The following is a 13,626-nucleotide window of genomic DNA, read 5'->3' as shown; positions in this document are numbered from 1 at the left end:
CCCATGCCACAGGGTAGGCCACATTTACACACCTCACCCAACAGAGGACAATACACAGAGAGAAACATCCATTCCCTGAGTGGGATTCGAACCCGTAGAAATTGCTTTTGCAGTTAGGCACGCTAGCGCTCGACTACCTGGCCTGCATTCCGGATAATATTACGGTAATGAGTAATATTATCAGGAATAAATAAATAAATAATCATTAATAATTTATTTTGATAATAAGTTAATAAGGGTTATTTAATAAGTATTAAATGAGCGTTCTGTTGAATATAACACTCACATTAACAGCAAAAATACTAAACAACCAGAAATCTCAAAGACAATAAGTACTAGATTTTATATTTTTTTTCTACAAATGGTTTCTACACTTTTTCCACGGCTTATCATTGTTTAATAAGAAGAGCTCCAGTACAATTTGATTTTAATTCAACATATTATAAACATTAAGTCGATATTTTCTCCTTTTAACATCCAGCTTTTAAACTGGATAAATATTGTTCAGATTCTTAAAAAAATATTTTTCATAAAATCGTTATAAATGCAGACTGGATCACAGCAATAATAGTAAAAAGTAATATCTAAGGAAATAAAATGCTATCTTAAATCGATTCTAGTAGTGCTTATCAAGTAATCATTGAACAAAATAAAATATATTCGCTTCAAAACAACCATAAATTTAACTTCAAAATTTGATACATCGATACGCGCAACTTCACTTCATTTTGTATTCATATATGCGCATAGGCCGCTTGTTTGAAATTGTCGTCAGTTTTTATGAGCAGTTTCGCGACGTTTCCACTGTATAATCTGAAGGGGCAAAATATCTACGAAACCAATGCCGATATTCAAACATTCCGTAAATGCATACAACTGAAATTCTCCCTCTGACTTATGGGAGAGATTTTTATCGTATAGCCCATTATTTCCTATCAGGGCTAATCTCCGTTTATTAAGAGGAATCAAGACTCGGACCATCATTCTAAACTCTTATTGGTGGACCTATCGCGTCGAGATATGCAAATTTGGGAATGATTTCTCCCAGATATCTCGTTTTCATATCCCACAGCAAATTTCCGCTTTTATGAAATGAGCATCTAAGCATTCATTTCTCATCATTCTCATCCTCTTCGGTATATTTAAAAATATGGGACTATCTCCATATTATGAATCAAACCAAATTTTATCACAGTTATATTGAACACGGTTAAAATGGAAAAAAATTTACTGTTTTGTTTTTTGTAATTAATGTTTTCATTTTTTTAATTGAAATAACAATTTTAAAATAAAACTTTAAAATATATTTTGGTGAAAGGATCATAACTTTATTATATTTAGTAATAAAATAAATTTAAATTTTTTTTAAATTAAATTTCAAAATTTTTTTTTTGAATGATACTACTTTGTAAAAAATTCTGAATCAAATTACAATATAAAGTACCGGCAATTTGGGTGCATCATCCGTAAAATGCATTTTACAGTAAAATCCATTTTTACCCTAAAAAATTATACCGTACATTTTAGAGTAATATTTTTTTAATTACAGTGATTCACAGTGACTTTACGGTAACTATTACTAAAATGTAGCTGAAAAAGAAAAAAAAATAGGGTCAAAACTACCTGAATATGAAAAAATTTACCGTGCGTCTGTCTATATGGAAACACTAAAAAACTCAATAATTTTTACTGAATCTCCTTGGTAATGAATTTGGTAAAATTAACAATAAAATATGGTTTTATAACCAAGTTGCTTTGTAGTAATTGTGGTTAAATTTGCTACTTTTATTAAGATACCTTAAAGCATGGCATAAAAACCATTTATTTGGTTAAATTTACTTTTCAGTTTTTTTTTTTGTTTTTTTTTTTTTTACTAAATGCTTGGTAGTATGATCTATAATTTAAAAAAACAGAATTTCTGGTAAACTGTTACCAAATGAACGGAAAAATTACTAAATGAATGGTTTAAGTACCGTTTTGGTTCATTTACCAGAATCATGTTGTTTTTTCTTTGTTTGTTTTTTTACCAGAAATGACGGTACTATACATTAAAGGTAATTTTGCCTAAATTTATTTCTCTTTGTGTTATATAATGTTTTAAGATTAAAAAAGAACATTGTGCTGTGATTTCATATTCAAACATAAATACTTAATATGAAATATATCTTGTTTTCTCAAAATAAATTAGATTAATGGAACCATATTAATATTTCTATATTCGCATTAGAAGTAAATCTGTTAACATGAAATTGGAGCTTCTTCCCACACTCAGTTTTTGGTTTAGGCATTATTTTTTAACAATTTGTCTTGAAATAAATAAAATAAATAAATCAATAAATGAAATAATAAATATAATAAATAAATAAACGAAATAAATAAGTAAAATAAATAAATAAAATAAATATTTAAAGTAAATAAATGAGTAAAATAAATAAATAAAATAAATATTTAAAATGAATAAGTAAATAAAATAAATACTTAAAATAAATAAATAAACAAAATAATGCAAATAATAGTGGGAAATCAAAACATCTGTGCATCAGCAAACCAAAAATCAACAGCAAATATATAATGCTGTCGCAACATTTCAATAAACTTAAAGAGCTAATTTTCAGAAAATATATCATTCTAACCATCCATTTTTAGTTTCTTTTAATTAGTAGCATAAAAAATAATTCAATAAAGCTACGTAAAAGAATACAAATTTGACAAAACAAATATCGCTTCAGTTTCGTTTCCTCTAAAAATTAAAACATCCTGAACAATTTTCAATTTTATAGGACGACTCAACCTCGGGTGTGACCTCAAATATGCTAATTAGTTAGTGCAGCAGATATTTATATTATAAAATCAGACACATTAACGTACTTTCCCTGAAGAAACATATACCTTTTTTCCCGACGGATTATGATAACTGATCTCCAATATATAGGAGTAGCCGCAATGGGGTCACAATAGTTTGGTCAGGCGAGTGGTCAAAAGTTTGGTTGAGTTTCAAGGCATAACTCAAAAACTTAGATAATAGCCGAAAAAATATTTTGAATTGTAAGGTATGCAAATTTTTACACCATTTTAAAGAATATAATTTTATATGGCAAACTAAAAAAGTTGAGCGAAATCAATTGAATAGTTCCTGAAAAATTAAACTTTAAGAAAGTGTAAAATATAGGATTTTAATTGTGACCAAAATTTTTTCAATTCAGTTAAAAAGTTCTCGAGTTATGGAGAAATACGCAACGCGTAAAAAAGTAAAATTAACATTAAGGGGTCCAAACTTATGACCGTTCTCTTGACCAAACTATTGAGACTGTATTTACCAGATTGGAGCTACCCCCTATATCTTGGGGGTCAGGAATCGTAATCCGTCAAAAAAAGGTGTGTTTACTGAGAAGAAGTACGTTTTTTAGTTGAAAAAGTCGTATTTTGAAAATTCAATTTCTCAGAAACTATTCAACCAATTTCGCTCAAATTTTGCATTTTGCCTTTAAAAATTACATTCGTTAAAGGAACATAAAAAATCATCTACTTTATAATTTAAAATGTTTTCGATTATTATTAAATAAAAGTATTTTTGTTGTATAAGTTAGATACCTTAACAGGAACAAATTATTTTTTTTTAATCAGGTACATCATAGGCTATATGTGATTAGTAATAAACCACATTTGGTTTGCAAGTCACTTGATTGAAATTATGGACTGTTATCGTTGAATAAAAAATACACAATACGTAAATGCTATATACTGCTTAATTATGTGAAGCTTAAAAGTAAGGGAAGAAATAGCATTTCCGTATTGACAAGTAAAGTCCCTAAAATTATTGTAGTAAACAATAATAAAATAAATATAGCCTTAAAAAATATTCTAGGTTCCCCATTTTGTTTCGATAAGGAAAAAAAAATGCTCATCTCCCCTTAATGTGAGTGGTGGACAAAATAGCAGTAGGGTATGATGGAAAACGATACAATCTGTGAATGAGGAGGAAGAAGGGGGAGACTTGCGGTCAAACGTTCGATAATGGAAAAATGAATTGCATCTTAGGAGGGGAAATAATATTTTTGGGACCAGAGAAGCACTTTTTATCGAAAGGTAAGGCGAAAAACGTTCGACTAGGTCGTTTGCGGTCAATCGAAGGAAATCGTAAATTCTAACCATGGATACTTTTAGATTTTATTTATTTATATCGTCCGATATCCTTCCATGTATGTATTCATATCGGGAAAACGAATTCTATCAATTGGGAGAACGTCGATGCTCTTAGATATATCTTAAACTGGACAGGCAAATAATTTGCGATGGTTATATTTCTTTTTAAGAGGGGTTTTATTTTGGATAAAATAAAATGAAGGTAAAGTGAGCAAATATTTTTTGACAATGCAATTGTAGTGCTGGAATAATATTCTCAGCATATTAAATCAGATTTAATTTCGCATTCTGTTTATTGTTTTTCTTAAAAGAAATTCTATTTCAGTTCCCTAAATTGCTTAATTATCAACTGTTATAATGTAAATTTTCCATTTAGACGAGTATTTTAATTTCAAATTTAATTAACATCTCTATCTCACCATTTAATTTCTTATTTATTTATATCGTCCGATATTTATTTATATTGTCCGATATTCTTCCATGCATGTATTCATATCAAATTTAATTGCCATCGTCAAGTTTAATTGCCATCGCTGGCTACGTCTCTCAATGAATTAACGGATATAAAAAGATATGTCACCATTTGTTTTTTTTAATTTATATCGACCGATATTTATTTATATTGTTCGATATTCTTCTATGCATGTATTTATATCATTGATGTTTATTCTGTTTATTCCGTTTATTGAAACAAGTTCTATTTTCAGCACCCCAATTGCTTAAATAATCAATTAAATATAATGCAAATTTTTCGATTTTTGGCAATTTTTAATTTCGAATTTTATCGCCACCATGACTTACGTTAACGATGTAAAAAAATATCGCAATGAAGAGTCTGCATGCGTACGGTTATTCGTAATGTTGATTAGTTTGAATAGTCTCTAACTTGAAACTATCGAAAATCAATTCAGCATATTCAAAATGGACTTAAATTTTTTAAAATCATAACTTAAAATTAGTTTAAACGAAAAGCTTTAGCTTTCACGCGATTCCAAAAAAAAAACAACGGGGATTGCTTATGACGTCAGAATCCACTTCCTGAGTAAGCGGAATTAGCTGAACCAAACCTATATATATATATATATATATATATATATATATATATATATATATATATATATATATATATATATATATATATATATATATATATATATATATATTGTGATTGTTATTCAGTCCCCCCAATTTTGTCCTGTAAATTTTACGCGAAATTTTTTTTTTTATAATTCACTGTAAATCAGTAGAATGGTCTGCATTTTTCCGAATCCTTGATAATCCTCTTAAATCATAATCATATTGAAATAATTTCCACAATCTATCCTAAAGTAGAATTAAATTGGCAAAAAAAAAAATGAAACTGAAATATATTTGATACTCTTCTTCACCTGCTATTTAAGTAAAATATCTATAAATGAAAGATTTCCATCATCCTGTATCAAATCTAGTCACTTTCTATCAAACTGAGTGGAATTATATGCAAAATTTTACGATGAAAAATACAGAATATTTACTATCGTATGGATTTGTTCGAAAGTATTTTCTAATCATATTTATATTTTTTAATTATTTATTCTCCATTCTTTCAATCTAATCGACTAATGTTTCTTATATTTTCTAATCATATCAGTATTTTTCATTCATATTAGAAAAAATATTAAAATAATAATCTTCACACACTCTATACTAAAGTAGTATCAAATAGGCAAAAAAAAGTAAAACTAAAATACATTTGATGCTCTTCCTCACCTTCTATTTGGGAGAAATATCTATAAATGAAAGATTTCCACTCGATGTAGCCATCATCCTGCATCAAATCCACTCATTCTCCAAATAGATAAGTGGAATCAGAAAGAGGACCGAGAAAAACATTTTCCTCTAACAGTAATAGGATCACTTAGAAAACTTACGATCCATTGAAATCCTCATTATCATCGGAAGCGTGGAAAAGAGATAAAATGACACTCACCTTAAATGGTCGAATCGAGTGAAAGAGGAGGTCGTAATTAGCTCCTCTTTTACTGAGATCTAGCTACCGCTATGTTAAACAAAAGTAAAGCAGATGACAATTTGCTTATCGAATAAAGGATTTTTCACTTCCTAAGCTCATGTCTTGCTTTAGCGATTTATTTTGTTCTCATGATTTTACTTCTTATTGGACCTTTTTTTTTTTGTCGTAATGGAAGAGTCTCAAGTTTGATGGATGTATTTGGAATCCTAGAGTCAATCCGCTTGCTGTGTTAAAGATGTTTTGGTTTATAGAGACCTTTTACTTTAAATGTATGATAACGATGATTTGTTTTGACTTTCTATGCATTTTTAAACAACCAGCATCTTATATTTATTCACCACTGAAGTTTTCTTTTTTTTAAATGACTTATGATACTTCTAAAATAAATAATTTTTTTTAGTTTTCAGGCTCATTAAGTACAATTTTCAATTAACAAATTTCATTTCTTAAAACACAATAAATTGTGTGCATCAAACAGAATTTTCAGTTAACAAATCTCAAATTTCAATTAACAGATTTTGTTCCAATTTTGGATTTTAAATTAACAAATTTCATTTCCTAGGAAAAAAAAAGCACTTTTATTTTTTATTCTTAGGTGCATAAGGCACACTTTTCAATTAACAAATCTTAAATTTCAATTTGAAATTAACAAATTGTATCTCTTGAAATAAAATCAATTATGTGTATCAATCATAAATTTCAGTTAACAATGCTGTTAATATGCGAACAAAACCCTATTTTTCCTCTCTCTCTCAGGTAAGTTGCGTGAGTTGTGTAAGTTAGTGTAACGACTTCCTGATAGGGGAAATCCGTATATAGTAGTTGAAGCAGCTGCCTGAGAGGTGGTTCGTTTGTTCGGTCGCATCATAAGCTATGATGACTGATTAAGATGTATTTTCTTTTAGCAATGTTTGTGCGAGATGTTATTTCCTCAAGTTGTATTTTAATAAACTCTTTTTTTGCCGGCATTGATTTAGTGTTCTTCAACGAAACAACAAACAAATCTCATATTTAAATCAAAAAATTTCATTCTGAATCATGTTTTTCAATTAACAAATTTCATTTCCTAAAAAAATTTTTTTTTAAATTTTTCTACGCATGAGGCAGATTTCAATTACCTTTATTAGTCTAAATATTGAATTAGCATTCCATTCAACTAAAGGAACATTTAAAAAAAACTTGCAAATTTGATGCCCCATGACTTAAGTAATTTTAACTACAGAAATAAAATTAAAAATAGCATTTTTGAGAAATCAAATTACTTTGTAAATGCAGATTCATATAAATGAGTATTTTAAAAACAATATGTGTGTAATACCATTTTTAAACGTCAGATACAACTAAATTGACATATTCTATGCTATATCTTTGCATCTTATTTAACTGCCATTAAACCTATTGTTAATTTAAAATAATTTTAATTTATCTAGTTCTGAAATTTTGTGTTATATGCAATATATATATATCAGAGCTTATAATATACAGTTTTAAAATTAGTTTTGAATAAAAATAAGCACTGTTTAGTGTTGTTACACTATTCTTTTACACTTGGTTAAAATAATTTTTGTATTAAATTATTTCTGTTGATGTCGGAAAAAAGGAATTCCACGGGTCCATAGAAGTTCTATTTTTAGATAAATTAGCCATTTTAAAAAATGGCATTATATTTGTTGTATTCTAAGAAAACAAAGCCTTAACAAGGTAAGTATGTATCTTATTTAATCATTTATAAAATCTATCTAAAAATCTTCTAAATTTTTTCTAAAAAACTATTTTTCATACTTTTTTAAAGATTTTGTATACATTTATAAAATCAAAGCAAATTATTTTCTGTTAAATCGATTTTTTAAAACCACCAGTATTTTACTAAGAAAATTATGAATTATTTATAAAAATTTAAAAAAAAATATGCTATAACCCATTACATTTTTATACCCAAGGCAACGTAATTTAAATTTCATTAGATCTCTCTACTTTATTGCCATGAAAACAAATAACAAACCTTTATTTTAAATCAAACTATTTTTAGCATCTCGTGAAAACTTTTCTGAAATGTCACCAACCATCCATAAATATAGCATAAAAACTTTTGAAATAACTTGCTGAACTAGTTTCAATCTTTATTCGCCAAAAACATATTTAAACGTTAATAAATATTTTCTAAAATTATGCCAAAACTTTTATGCAATTGCGTCAAACATATTACCATACTTTTTAATACATACTTTTTAAAATGACCTCAATATCTTACCATTTTATTCATTTATTTTGAAATTTTTACTTTTTTCAAAGTTCTTACATTTTGTCCCGATTAATATACCTTAAAAATTCTTTTTTAAAATTTCCAAAAACTTAAAGTTCAAACGCTTAAAGTCAAATCCTTTCGTTAAACCTTTTCTGGAATTTGGTGGAACATTTCAAAAATCGTGTATTTTTAAAAAAATATCAAAACTTTTTATTTAATTTAGGATTTTCAAATTTTAACTAATACTCAGAATTTTTTAAAATAACAAATTTCAACTATAAATTAGAAATTTCAATTGATTTTCAAATGTTTTCAACTGCGTACTTTAAATTTTTATTTAATAATCTGTATTTTTTAATAATTACTCCTATCTTAACGAATTTAATTACATAGAAATTGTGGAAACACTTTCGACGGCATCATTTATAATTTTCAGATTTAAGTGTACCCATTATTCTAATTTAAATATGTAAGTATTCTAATTTAAATAAGTCAGTGCTTGCGTTATTCCAACTTGAGACAGGTTTATATTTCCACAATATGAATCCTGTAAAACTGTTTTGCTGCTTAACGACTGTTTCACTTAGAAAAACAACTTAAGCAAAGTAGAAAGTTTATTCTGACATCAAGGCCATTTCATGCCATGTAAGTTATAGATATGTGAACAAGGCTTTCGATATTTTATTACTTTTCAACATTTACTTTTTATTTATTAAACATTTAATTTTTATTTATTAAACATTTACTTTTTATTTATTAAACATTTACTTTTTATTTATTAAACATTTGCTTTTTATTTATTAAGCATTTACTTCTTATTTATTAAACATTTACTTTTTATTTATTAAGCATTTACTTCTTATTTATTAAACATTTACTTTTTATTTCTTTTAGTACTGATTCTCAAAAAATATAGGTTATACTAAATATTTCGAAATTTTTTGTGCGTTATCGGTATTCTAAAAGAAAAATTTCCCGAGACTAGAGCTAAGTAGATTGATATATCAAGAAACACTTTCAAGAAACGTCTATCACGTTAAAGTGATTATTGTATTTTGAACAATGCGATTACAATATTTTGAAATGCGTTCTTATAATGCAGCGTGTCTTAATCCTTATGATGTGCCCTACTTCCCCTGGAAGTTTGTCGCAACATTTTCGGAACACCTTGTATATCATAAAAAGCATATCTTACAATAAATATCGAATGTACGATTATTACCGAAAGAGATATCATGATCATTATCAAAAATGATAAATATCAAATTCGATAATCTCTAGAGTATTAGCGGTGACGAAAATTATAAAACATCGATCATTGTTGAAAACTATAAATATAGAAAATTTTTATAAGTGAGAGTATTATCAGTTATAATTATCATCGAATGCGATAGTGCGGTGAAAGCTAAGAAATGTCTATCTAGCAAAAATATTTATGTATACAATTTAGTTCAAAATTAGACAAATTTAAAGACTTGGTGATTATATCAGGAGATATATCAAGATATTGAAATTCTGATATCGTACAGCGCAAATAAAACTCTCACTTTTGACGATTCAGCAATCCTTGAACAGATTTTCGGTAATTTTAAGAATCATTTCGTCAAGAAATCATGTGATTTGTGACGAAACGCGAACTTTCAAATATATGACAATTCGAAACTCATCGTAATTCATCGAATCTCAATTCGAAACTTCATCGTAGTGCATTGTGGGAGATTATTATCTAGAATGACGAAACTGGAATAAAGTCAGGACAATCGAAAATAAAATGACGGATTAAGCCGATCGACCTGTATATTGCTCAAAGAGATGGCCTTGTCTCAGGAAGATCCCGAGTTCGAATCACGCTATGGGTATGAGAATAATTTATCTTTCTGACTTTGTGTAGTGCTGCCCATCTGTTTGCCAAGTTAAAGTGATTATTGGAAAAGTTAGATATATTAGGCACTACGAAGTTGTTGTTTTGCTTGGAAAAAAATATAATGACGAAATATTTTTTTCTTCTAAATTTTGACAAAATTCGTTTCCTTGAAAAAATGACGATAGTTATTTCGTCACTTTGATGAAATTTTTTGCTTGGAGCATTGACCAGGAAATGGTTTCATAAAGAAAAGGAAGTTTCGTGATATTTGAGTATCCATTTTTTACAGAGCTCTCTTGAAAAAATCAAATCGAAAGCAGAAAAGAATTTGTTTAATTAAAAGAAATAATTAAGGTGCTTTTCGTTGGATGACGCTTACTCTGAGTGTGTTAGAAAAATATTAGTGTTAAATAAAATAAAAATATTTGTTTTATTCTATGATAGACGGACTTACGTGCACCTATGCAAAAGGGCGGGGGCAGAGTTTTGTTAATAAATAAGTATTAAGAGAACTCTACATAAGAAGAAGAACTTGTAATGAAATGGCACACAAACCATAGTGCTATATAAAATAAACAAGTGTTACATAAAATATTGATATCAAACAAATTCATTTCTTCGAGAAAAAAAAAACATATCATTTTAGTTTAAGTTGCTTACAAAAAATGTGATATTTAGCAAAAAATAAAATAAAATCGAGTTTAGTTAATTTGTTTCATCCATTTTTGAAGCAGTCAAAATATAAGTAAACCGAGTTACTAAACATATTTACATGCTACACTGCAAAGAATACATTACAGTAGGTAGGAATGACAATGTTCTTGCTTAATTAAAGCTTATATTTGTTGTTGCAATTCTAAAAATATCCTCCAAATACTAATCCTGTCATTCATATTTTTGTATTCCTTGTCCCAAGTAGTCCGTTTTTTTCCCAATATTTCAATCTTAATTTAACGCTAACCAGATCTATTCTTCCATCGTTTTATAAATATCAGTCACAAAAATTGCATCAGTAGTTACCTTCTAAAATAAATGCCATTTTGCAATTTTTAATTTTTTTCTTCTTCATCAAACTGTTGTTTTAAACTGAATGCGATAATTTAACGGCACATTAAAATATCATTTGCAAGTTATTAGTGACTTTCGGAACACGCGTTAAAGACTTTATTCTTAAGCAATGTTCAACAAAAACTTTAACTACTCGACGATGAATGTATATGTGTTACAACAACACGTTGTTCTGTTATGGACATATACATAGTAATCCGACTTTTTATTCATTTTAAATTCTCTCATGTAAACAGGGTTAATATCATTTACACGCAATTATCCGTTCGTTCGTCTCACTGTAATAATTAACCTGGGAGGCACCATCGGAGGTGGGACTATTTTTACTGCATTTTTAACACTGGAATACGCAACCAGTTTTTAAAAATTTTATTAGCCTTCATATTTCTGTGTTAGAAATATTTTTTATTATGGAAAAAATGAAGAGAAAGTAGATATTAATAGATTCTCCTGGTGGTTTGGAACACTTGAGCCTTCTCAGGATTTTCATCTGACTTTCTTTTTTAATTCGTCTCTGGGAAAATAAAATTAAATAGCATAAAAAACATTAATTTTAACATAATTATCTTTCACCGGCTTCAACGAACAAATGTTTTTTTCCCCACGTAAACGCTCTCAAATATTCTTTCATACATATTTTAGTCAGAACTTTCGTAAAGAGATGTCAGCACCAGTGAATTTGAATGTGAATTTGAAAATGAAACTCAATTTCTATTAAATAAAAATCAGAACTAATGCAAAATTATTAAAATGATTTAAACAGCAGGAACAACAAGCAAATAACTGTTCATTTATATACTATTTAACTACACTCATTTCAATTATTTGAAAGAAAATATTTGTTTTTATATTTTCAGTTTAACTTCATACGAATTTATATTTTCTCTTTTTAACCTACGTGGAAAATAATATTTACCAATAATTTTTAACTTAGTAAAATTCATTGTGTACACTTCTTTAACTGCTACACTAAGTAGTAGCTATAAAGTTGATGGTCAAGTGGCTAGAAATACCATAAATCCATTGCTCAGTTATTCGATTTCAAAAAATATGGTGGATTTAGATTTCTAAGAAGTATTCTGAATAGATAGATAATTTAGAATAGATTTCTATGAAAATTCATAAGAGTTGGGGAATAATTGTTTGTGGTTGAAGACCACCCCATAAAATTTTTATTTTATTTATCTTATGATATTTTAAGAAATTTTTACGCCTATTCATTTATATGAAACTAGTTTCAAAGGAAATTCCCCTGAATGAAAATTGCGAAAAATTCCTAATTTATCCACCATATGATATTTTTCGATTGAGGTACAGTTTTTACTGTAGTAAACAAAATTTAATTTTTTTGTACAAAATATTTGCTATAAATATTTCAAGGTACATGTGGCCTTATTCAGAAAATATAGTTTCCATTTTTTGATATGAAATCAAATTTATATCATTCCTGTGGTACGAAAAAAAAGCTTTAAAAAAATCTATGATTTATTCTAGACAAATGTTGTCGCTTTCCTTAAAATTTTACACACATTCTTTCAGATAATAAAAAAAAGTTTCAAACATTTGTTATGATGCGAAAAAAATCATTATGAATACTCATAAATTTAAGTTAATCACTTAAAAGTTAATCACTTAAGTTTAAATATCTGCCTGATGATTTCAGAAAAGCAGAATCCAATATTAAGTTTGGCACGGAAGTTGGCAAGGAAATGCATAACAAAAAGCTTTATATATAACCCTACAAAAAGAACAATAGCATGCTGTGCCACATAATAAATTTTAAAAGTTCAATGTTCAATGTTGAACAATACTTTTCAGTACACCTTTAACGCACTAAAACAGTTGCTCTATTTAAAAGTATCCAGTTTCCACTACCGCAAAGAGCACATTGTTTTCTCTGAGTTTTTTTCTGAGTCAGTATTTTGTTTAAAGCACCACCTGAACCCATTCATCTTATTTGCAGGTAAAATGCAAAAATGTTATAATAATACAATCTAAACAACTGACTTAAAACACAAGTGAAGTAAAATTTTTTTTGAATTTTATTTATTTATTTTTTATATTCAATTTTTCCAGACAACATTTACCCATACCCCATCAATAAAAAAAAATATATATTGCAAGTAAAGAAATTCATAAACAAATAAGAAAAAAGTAATAAGCAAATAAGAAATTTATTAAATTATTTTTAAAATTTGGACTCAGTGTAATTCCAGGGATTTGAAAAATGTATTTTTGTTTGTGAGAGAAGGAAATGAAATAGAATTAAAAACTATTATTTTGCAAAATTGATTA

Source organism: Parasteatoda tepidariorum, chromosome 11 (assembly GCF_982258835.1).
Source record: "Parasteatoda tepidariorum strain Cologne lab strain chromosome 11, Ptep-v5.0, whole genome shotgun sequence".
Classification (NCBI taxonomy): Eukaryota; Metazoa; Arthropoda; class Arachnida; order Araneae; family Theridiidae; genus Parasteatoda; species Parasteatoda tepidariorum.
Note: the sequence above shows the minus strand (reverse complement) of the source record.